The sequence below is a fragment of the Falco cherrug genome, chromosome 14, assembly GCF_023634085.1.
Source record: "Falco cherrug isolate bFalChe1 chromosome 14, bFalChe1.pri, whole genome shotgun sequence".
NCBI classification, from domain to species: domain Eukaryota; kingdom Metazoa; phylum Chordata; class Aves; order Falconiformes; family Falconidae; genus Falco; species Falco cherrug.
Window position 1 is genome coordinate 5,626,412 of NC_073710.1, and position 10,803 is coordinate 5,637,214.

The following is a 10,803-nucleotide window of genomic DNA, read 5'->3' on the forward strand; positions in this document are numbered from 1 at the left end:
ACAACTTACCAGTTAAAGTTAGACCCTCCTGAAGTACCAAGTTAAAGGAAACACTGACATAAATTAGACTCCATTACCTTCTAACACTGATTAAGTTCTCTGCTTATCAGAGATAACTTTGATTTATCTCTGATAATAATCTGATTATCAGAGATAATAAGTCAACAGAACGATGACTTTCCCTGTATCAAACACCTTCCAACAAATGATAAAACAGCATCAGAATCCAGGCAGATGATGTTTTAGGTTTTCGTAGCATTTCTAATAATCTCTCATCTTAGCACATTTCAACTCAAAAGATTTTTATTTTTTTTGCATTTGGGGGAGAGCTGTTTTAGCTAACAGAAGACAACCAAGTCAGATTAAGTACAAGGCAAGAATATCATAGATGCAGAACAAATGATCTAATTAAAGAAACCCCTAACTGGGGCAAGATAGATGGAAATCATGGTAGCCACGTGAAAAATGTCATGTTCAATGCTACTGAAGACTCTGCTGTTAAAAACTCAAATTTTAAGCCTGTATCAATAAAAGTTTACATGTTGAGACCAAGTACAAATAGCTCAGCAGACTGCATGAAGCTCCTTGGTTATGCGGAGAGATATAACTATATTTCACTGTGATTTATAAGGATGGCTATTTAACTTGTGCTAACTTGATAAAACAGGGGAGGGGGAGAGAAAGATTTCTTCCATCTTTAGAGATACAGATACAATAGTATGTACCATTTTTTTTTCTATTTTTTTGTTAAGTTGGGCGGGTGTTGGTGTTTTGTTTTTACATACAGTGACATATGGGCCAGCTACTCTATGGTAATTAACTACCATACACAGTCTTGACTTTAACTACATAGTACCCTAGAACTGTTGAACAGGACTAAAACAGCCCCGCATAAAAAAAAAAACCACCAAACATACCAGACAATCTCATAATGCTTAATTGAATGTGTATGGTAAAAAAAATGGGAAAAAAGCACGCATAACAGCTGGCACGACTGCAGTTGCAAAACTGTAGAACCGAGCTTGCCTCACAGAGATTTGCTTCTTTGCTCAAAGCCCAAGAAATACAAGGATACGGCTGCAGATAGCCTGGACACAACTCTCTTTCAAAGACACATTTTTTGACCAGAGAAGTACTTTTATCCCTAGCCTTTTTCTTCAGTGACTACAAAAATCCATCATGTTTTTTCAGCCCAAAGAAAAGCATAACGTGGAAATTCAAAGATATACGATTTGGAGAAACTAGCCTTTCACATGCAGTTATCTTCCAAATTTATTGAGCAATTCTCCTTTTTGTTTCTCTCTGCTATACTTGGATATGAAACCATTAGATGCTCAGCTTGCAAGTTGTAAAGACATATAAAATCAAGTTGTCATGCATTTCTGAACTTAACTGGAATACAAGTACTATGTTTCTGTTCCTTCCTTAAAAAAAACAAACCCAACCTCCTCACATGCAACTTAGTGAAACAAAAAAGTTCTGACATGAGAACTTTTCACGTGATCTCTGTAAGCAACTCTTCCTCATGTCCTTACTCCCTCTTATACAGAAAATGATAGCAGCTACAATTATGTTTTAGCACACTTTCATCCAGGCTTCTCCTTCCCCAAACAGCTCTGTGATACCAATTCAAACTTTGGACATGCTTCCTGCCAGCTGGCAGAAAAGCATTCAAGGGAAGAAACGTTTTGAAGACGTTCTTCTATTGGACTTCACAACTACAAGTCCAACAATGCAATCCCAGCCAGTGTTTTATAGTCCAGTTCCAAAATCCTTCTCATGGAAGATAAGCTCCTATTGGAGCTGCATTTTCATCAGAATGGGGAGACTAGTTTTGAATTCCTACTCAGTAAACCAAGCTACAATAAAAGAAGCAGAATGTGTCTTTAAAAAAAAAAAAAAAAGAAAAAAAGAGGGGGAGAGAGGAAAAAGAGCTCTTCCTTAAAGAGGAAAGATCTCTGTTTTGTGAAAACTAAGTATTTCACTGCAAGCAATCACTGTTACGGTAAGCAATTCCATTTTACAGCAATCTAAAGCTTGATTTCTCTTGGTAAATAGATTTTGACATCTTCATGCACTCTGACATTGAGAATTTGTGATGAAGTTACACTTCTTGTGAAAAATTAATACTTTGCATTTTTAAATTCTCTACTATTATTGTATACTGATTTAATATTAAACTTTACCCAGCCTAAAGTTAGCAAGATCATTCTACAAAATCAATGTCTAAGTACTGCTTGGACCAATTTTAATCAATGAAATGAACACCATAGCAAAGGTACAACCTGACAAGCAATTAGAAGGCTACAATAATTGTACTTGAATTTAAGACGTTACTGCCCCCTATCAGCTAGAACAGCTTCACCAACATTTACCAACTATAGGACACTTGGCAAATTTAGAATGTTCTGCAGTGGGTTTTGTTTTGTTTTCTAAATATAATGGAACCCAGAGGCATTCAGCAGTGTTTCCTACTAGTATTCAGTTTCTCCCTTTGTATTTTAAACTCTCAACTTTGTACCAATCAAGCTGATTTTATATAAAAAACTACCCAACAGTAACTACTACTGCCTAATGGCTACATAACAGAATCATGTATCAGACTCACTATTCTGAAAAAAAAGCCATTTCTTTAAAAAAATAATATGAAGTTTTCTAAAATTAATTACCAGGAAACATCAACAGTATCAGCCAAGTTAAGCTCAAACACATTTCAAGGTTTGTCATATTCAGATATGCTAAAACATCTAGAATTGAAACAGTAAATCTTTTCAGATTGCCAACTGTTTGTCTTGAACAAAGCACAGCATTTTCTTCAAGAAGTACTGAAGTTATTCTGCAAACATGCTTGAATCATAACAGAACATCTCCCAGCTCTTGGTTTGCCTGTTTGGTCACTATTCAATAAACTAAACACCTACACTTTCTTTAATCTACTAGTTCTTAACATTAAGAGACCTATTTTAAATTAAAGATTTAAACCAAATAATGTCGTATTCGATATGGTCTAAAAGTATCTTTTAAATTACAAACAGAATTTAAAGCAATGAACTACAGTTGTTCATCTTAATCTGCAAAATCAGCTGTCTCTTAGTACTACATTTTAATTTTTTTAAACTTTAAGATCTTTTTCAAATTAAACTTACCAAGTTCAAAACCACTTAGAAATGAAATTGGCTACACTCAGCACAGTTTGCTTCCTTTCCTCAAGTGTGTGTGCAACACACATGAATCAATACCAGAACCAGGTTAGGAAACTGAGGTTTCAAGTTAACATGGTTAATGCAACTCCTTGCAAGAGGGTAGAGTGGGGTGGGGAGCGAAGCTTTCTCCATGTCGGTTGTCCATCACAGTTTAGTAACAACCATATATTCTTGTGAGAAAGAAAGAAGAAAAAGAAACAGGCAGTGTGAAAGTCTGAAAGAGATGATCCCCTTTTATACTATGTTAGAGTGCAGTAGATCTGAGTTGTAAGAAGAAAAGATGTAGTTACAGACACAACCAAGAACAGAAATAAAGAGCATAGTACAAGAATTAAAGACCAGGACAAAAGGAATAGAAGATTTATTTTACAGAATACATCAAACAAGAATGAACAGATAAGAAACCAGAATGGAACAAAGACATGAAATTTTGCTTTTTTTTTTTTTTTTAAAAAAAAAGTGGGAATACCAGTAAAAGACAAGATAATAAAACCCACTGATATGTTTTATTTCATTAATTGCATTGTTGATTACTTTTGATGAAGTGACAACAGAAAACAAGCTACTCTAGTTATAAGCAAGTAAATCAGGTAAAGATTCAGCACATTACCATCATATCCACGCTTCTGTATTTTGACAGACTAAGTATCGGTGCTTCACAAGACTGATGCGTGACAGTTGCATAGATGAGAAGTCAGTGACTTTGATGGCCATTTTTCGCAAAAGAAGTCGAAACAATGGCTACTCAGACAAACAAATAGAAGCTATCTCAGAAAGTAGCGAGGGACAAGTCAGTAGACAGAAGGGATTAAAACTGAATGCATAAAAGCATGACATAGCAAAAATCCAGACTACAGGTGAAGGACATACAAGGGGTAAACACAGTTGTAACTAGGGAAGAGTTTGACATTATATGCATGCAAAGTGTTTAGGGTTTGTGGTTTGGTTGGGGTTTTTTGGGGTTGTGTGGGGTGTGTGGTGTTTCTGGTTTTTGTTTTGGTTTGGGTTTTTTTCAGGAAAGCAATGCCACCAGGAATAACAGACTTGCTTTCAAACAAGAAAATCATTCTATTTGCCAAGTTCTATGCAAGCATGACAGGTTTGTGGCTTTGTATGATCTGCCCATCTATTAGCAGATGGAACATTGTGTCAAAGAAGGTAGACAACACAGCATGCTAAAAAACATACTCAAAAACCTGTTCACTTCCGCACAATATTTGGAAATGACAGAGACATTCCCTCCTCTATATTAAAAGACAATTCCACTATCGTTATTTATCAGATTTAATTATACTAAAGCTTTGGCTGAGTTCAAAAAGCTGCAGTAAATTAAATAATACAGAAGTTACTTCCCACCGATGTGCCAATATAAATGATATTCTATTAGAGATTTAAAGATCAATGTACATGTTAAATTTGAAATGCACAGAGGGACAGCACAATTTCCTCAAAATCCCAGAAACACAGATTAAAAAAAGAACATTTAGACATTTAGTAGAGATGAACTCTTCTATTTCCTGACAGAAATGAATAAGTAAGTCTTTGCACAAGAATGCCATGGTGTCTATAGCTAAATATGGATTGAAAAAGATGCATTTTCTCTGTATCACTGAAATTAGGAAAAAACGTGTTTGGGTAGCCTGTTTCATTAAATAATAAAAATACTCATATCCAATTATATATATATAAAATATACATTATTTTATTTTAAAATTACTTTTCACTGGTAGGCATTTATAATTATTTTTGAGTTATGAGCCATCACTTCACTAAAATCGTACACGCAACATACTGGTTTCATTTAGAATTCTATTCTGCTACAGAGTTTACAGACATCATAGTAAATACTCAAAAGATAACTCAAGTACTTTGCATTTTCATTTGAAGATTAGAAAAAGAAAGATTTGAAACTGATAGTCTTAAATTCTCAGGACTAGGTTCCAGTCCACAGCTACAGTTCCAGATCTGAGTAAGAGCACAGAACTGGAGCAAATGGGACTGTGTGTGTTTGTCGCCATAATTCATCGTAGTCTGTTCTCATACCTAGACTGGTTTTGCTTGCACCAAACACCTCATGTAACTGTTTCCGCTCTACTCCCCAGACATGCACAAGCTCCCTTCTACCACCTCTCCTGCTTTCTTGCAGGTAGCCTCTGGAAAATAAATGCTAAAGTTTTACAGAATCAAAAAATATTCAGTAACTATCAACTGTTACGGTCATTCATTAAAGTTCAAGTCGATCAACATGACAAATGACACGTCACTTGTAAAGAAAATCTATCTTCCAGTACAACTAAAGACAAATTTCAACCGTTCTCAATGATGTTTGCCTTCACTGTGAACGGGACAGCTTCCTTCACTGACAACAGCTTTGCTCAAGCTGAACAGAGCAAAAACACACCAAAGAGAAAGTATATCACAGAACTCCCTGGGTAAAGCAGCATGGTATCGGAAAGCCCCACAGTAGATGTTTGGGCTGCTTAATAGACTTAGGAAATCCATTTTAACATTCATTTTTAACTCCAGGTCAATTTATAAAGTCTCAGAATGGTATTTCAGCAATTAGTGCTTAGTATTTGGAGAAAACAAATTCTGCAATGCATGAAGCAATTTGAGCCATTTTATTTAGAGATCTAAAAAATTAAAAAAACCTAAGCATTTAGAAAAAACCCTGCATACCTAGTGAGATTTTTGCAATTGTTTTGTTTCTACTGTCTTAAAGTGGGGGTGTGTAATACCACAAATTTTCTTCAGATTAAACATAGTTAATCATAGACAAACATGAAAAAACCCACATTTTTTTAATTGTTCAAAATTCAGATCCATTCCTTTCATTGCTTACCAGGACAGAGTTTTTTTTCCCAAAACTTCAATTCGAAAAGATGTACAGCAAGATTCACAATTAAAGCCTGTAGAACTGTTGCATACATCAGAAAAGGAATCTCAAATCACATATGAATTTTTATATTATTTACTTATATATCACCAAGCTGTTTCTCTATCTGTAATACCAAGTTAGAATTATTTAGTTAGAGCACTGACACTTCAGACACATGAATTCCTAACTTTAATAATTAGCCTAGCTCAAAAGTAATGAGCTAGCACAGGCACCTAAAGAACCCCACACTTTTACAAAGTATCTGTTTAATCTGTAAGACAAAAAAATAAGTTGCTGAAATCTTCTAAATTAAAAACGTATCAGAAAATATTTGAAGAAAAGGCTCTAAGCAGAGATAAAAAATATTCTTACCCATGAATATAGAACACATCTCTTTAATGAAGAATTAAGCAGCTCAGAGATGGCCTTTAAATCCAGATGGATACCTCATCATCAGAGATCTGAAAATGAAACATGGTAAACAAGTCACACAAAAACCAACCTCAGAAGTATACGTTCAAACACAATACTCTATGAACTCAAAAATTTAACAGATAGTATAAAAACAAGGACACCAGGATACACAATCAGTAGTAGCCATGATTTCAGAAATGTCTGATAAATAGCTAAGCTCACTTTGTAGGACAACTGAAATACAACCCAGCCCTACAAACCTCTAAGGTTGAAGGGTAGAGTCTGTGCCAGAACACTAAAAGTTTTAGGGCAACTTTAAGACACTGTATGATGACAAGGAAAAAAAATAAAATTAAAAAAAAGGGTTCTGAGGTTAGGTTTTAAACCTGTCAATACAAAAAGCCCCGTACACATTATCTTTTAACAGCACTATGCCATTACATAGTGACACAGATGTACTTGCCAACAGGCACTGACACTGCCTTTCTAGAATGACAGTTTTATCCTACTCCTTGCCTTGACACTAGGTAGAGGAGCTCAACTGCAAGAGGGTCTCAATCTTTCTGAAAGAGGCTTCAAAACATTACACAGTTTAAGGGAAAATGTGCAAGGGATGAAAGTAAAGATTTCCAGGGCCTGTGTGTAAAAGTCTCAAAGCAAACAAAAACACCCTCTAACATTAAAAGACAGAGAAAGTTTGCATATGAACCTACATTCTATACCAATGTGTTCCTCCATAAACAATAATACCCTTTCAAAAAAATAATAATTCCTTTCATGGCACAGAGCATCCTCCAATTCTCATAAATACACATTCCCCTCTCCCTAAGTACAGTTTATTGGTGACAAACTCTTGAACACCTTTGCAGGACTATTAATAAAGTTGAACCTTTAATCTTGATTAAAAGATAAGACAATATGTATTACTCCATTAAGAAGCAGATTTTACTTCTCCACACATATTTGAGACAATGTTTTAACATATGTGAAAGATATCAATTGCTTATAACAGCTATCAAAAGCCTGCAATGTTCCAGTAAAAAAATTTTATTTGGTACTAATTTAGCACAGAAAATACTCCACTTATCCTCCTTTTGTAATTCAGTAACTTCAAGATTTATTCCGAGGTTGCTAAACTGTCTCTGCATTAACAGAACACTTAAATAATGTGCAGAATTTTTTTCCTGAAATTTATAAACAATAAGCATGTACCCAAACCCATACTTAGGCAAAGGTTGCTAATACTTCCATCTGTGCCACCTATGTGAAGCGATACAAATTTGGTATCAGAAACACCAGAAAACATCCTCTAGTTGTTCTCTTTTTCTATACTAGAACTCTGACGAAGCAAATAGAGCTCTCATCATGCAAAAGTCCTCTTAGCATTTAAAAATTTGAATCAAGTTTGAAATTATTTAACTGTCAGGTTTTATGCAGCATTTTAACATGTTTCAATAGCTAAACATCTGTTAATTTAAAAGTTCTTTGTTGACTAAACAAAGTTATAGCATAAAGGTTTTACAATATATATGTTAACTGAATTGAGGCATTCAAAAATTATTTTTATTTGAAAAAAAGAAAAATTAGAAACTTGCAATTGGGTAACTTATCCTAGCTGTAAGAGTTCAGCAGTAAAATAAAAAACATAATTCACCTGTAACTACCTTACAGTACAAGTACTATTTTAAGATCTTTAAGATCCTCCCTCAATTGGAATTTTCGTGAATCCTCGAAGTAAAGAGAAAAAATACGTTTCTTACTCTTTAGGACAGTGTCCACTTGCTTGAACAGCTTCCAATATGGAGACAATTGCGGAGTACTTAATAGTTTGAAAAATCCCATGTTGAAAAGAAGAAAAACACAAATGTAACTAAATATACATTCATCAGATCTACAATACATTATTCTAAATGTAAAATACAAGAAATACTTCAGACAGCAGAAGAATCACTGATTATACTAAGTGCCAAAGAGAAATCTACACAAAGGGAACTTAAAGCTTTCTTAAGCAGCAAAGTGGGACCTATCTCCACAGATTCTCAAATAAGCTGTACTGCATGTAAACTTTTAATTACATATACACACACACACATATAATATAGATGCATGTATACGTATCTGGTAATCGTGATATGGTAAAAAAGAAGTTCTGTAAAGTCATCTTCTTTGGAAGAGTCTTAACGCTTGCTTTTAAATCTCAAATTGGTAAAATTTACTGAAATACACTAAAGCTTACACTTTGTTAAATAGAACCAGTACCAAATTTGTTATAAGCGTGCATAAACACATACTAAGCTACCTTAGGAAGTTTTTCAAAACCTTATCTTCCACAGCCCCAACAATATAGTATCTTCATAAGATATTGAAAGAAAAATACACATTTCCCTAAGTGCACATCGATTTCCTTATGTTCTTGATGGAATCCTAAAGAATTACTATTACTAACAAAAAATTCTGAACAATAGTAATAGTTTTCATTTTGGACACTGAAACTCAGACTTTTATTCAATGCTAGCAGAACAAGAAATAAACTATTAATTCCAATAAGTTTAGAATAACCACTTTACCCCAATTTCTTTTTTTTAAAACATCATGTAAATTTAAAACTATGTTTTGTACAAAATCCTTGTGTACTTTCATGTCTCCAGTCCTTGCAGATACCTTGCATAAAATTTAACAGCACCAGTTTAAGAAGTTTTTAATTTCAACTACCTGCTTCATCTCTCTGCCAAAGGTTACTGCCCTTAAAGCACAGCCTGCAGAACACAACATGTAGGTGTGCATCAGCTGCTTCAGCATATAGTCTCCCAATTTAGTTTTAAGCCTTTCTCTTGTTTCTTTTAACAAGCCCATATAACTTGGCATCAAAACAGCTGAGGTGGATACATACATGCTATTTTGTCACTTCTATTTTGTAGGCCTTAATTGCAATAAAGGGACAATAACAACCGAGAGAACGAGAACATCCTAAATTGCTACAATTGGTTGTGTGCTAGAAAGGTACCAAAGTTTGGTTAATCTTCTTGAAAAGAATTAAGTTTATCCCCAAGTCAGTTTATTTTAATAAAAATAACTGTTAAGCAGTTCAGGGCTTTGGCCACAACACTACTGAAGGTTTATGAGCAGCTCCTTCTGCTCTTCAAACACCACTGCCTTTTGCTTCTCCAAAGCGTACCTGTGAAGACTTTCATAAATTTCAGGACTTCAGCAAGTTACTGCTTGTTTTTCTAAGACTGATAATTCCCCCATGTTCTTTTCTTCAGGTTTGAATATCACTAAAAACTTTTTTGTTTAAGAGATCTGCCCATAGATCTTAGCTTATCTGTACAAAATATGAATGCCTCTTTTTACCCTCTTTAATTGTCAAAAGGGTTAGAATAACATATTCATTGTAACTTATTTGTTATTTACAGCTTACTTCTGGTCACTAGGAAGACTGTTACACAAGCTTACTTATACATTATTTCTTTTCAAAAATCCTCTTGGTGCTGCTCAGATTTCTGATTTGAGTATTACAGGGTTTCTATAGTTTTGTCATAAGTTTCAGCATTGCACCTTAAATTACATCTACAACATACGTTTCTGAAATCCGGTATCTTTCCTGAGTAACTACGTTGGCATTTTAAGACCTAGAGAATCATTTGCATTGAAAACTAGAAAAGAAAAAAAAAAAAAAAAAAAAAGTGCCTTCTCATTTTCACGTGGCCTAAACCAAGATTTCATTACAAAACATCAGAGACAAAAGACTTCACAGCATAGCCCTCTTTCAATTCACAATCACACAGTACACTAACTTCCAATAATTCTCATGTTCTAGCCTGATAAGGATCTTTGTGAACTGCTGCAAGTTAATAATCCAGAAATACAAACTAGAACAATGCACAGAATCACGTTTATTTTACAGATGCCTATGGATCACGATCTACAAGTACAGGCCAACAGTTGTGAAGACACTGACAGACAGAAGTCCCCTCTGTGAAAAAAGGAGCACAATTTCAAATCTTGACACAAGCGGATTAGGGTACCATGATAGTACTCTACTGAACAGCACAGATTCAGACTCCCCACTCCATTAGCCAGCATAAGGAGTTTCATCTGTAACTGAAGTCTATACCTCTCAGAGAGAGGCTGCATACATTTGTTCTGTTTAAAAAAACCCAACTATTTCCAAGGAGATTCGATATGAAAGTTTCTCAGAAAAGTTCCTCCCAAGCACATGTTAAGGAAGGGATGAGTTTGTGATTTGTTCACTATCCTCCTCTTAAATTAGGCAATCAACTGAACCTGGTAATAACTCAAGCAAAACAG

General features: G+C 34.6%; 1 protein-coding gene across 3 annotated transcripts in view; it reads right to left on the reverse strand.

The window, feature by feature from the left end:
* Window positions 1-8,361, reverse strand: part of CHD9 (chromodomain helicase DNA binding protein 9) — a 91,518-nt gene extending 83,157 nt beyond the window's left edge. For 2 of the 3 annotated variants that reach the window (XM_027813166.2, XM_055726331.1), the window contains exons 1-2: window positions 8,256-8,361; window positions 6,454-6,542 (exon numbers count right to left, since the gene is read on the reverse strand). The gene's annotated coding sequence lies outside the window, so the exon portion shown is untranslated. Of the gene's footprint in view, window positions 1-6,045; window positions 6,121-6,453; window positions 6,543-8,255 lie in introns of all 3 variants that reach the window. The other variant, XM_055726332.1, reaches the window with a different exon arrangement.
* Between the last annotated feature and the right edge of the window lie 2,442 nt (window positions 8,362-10,803).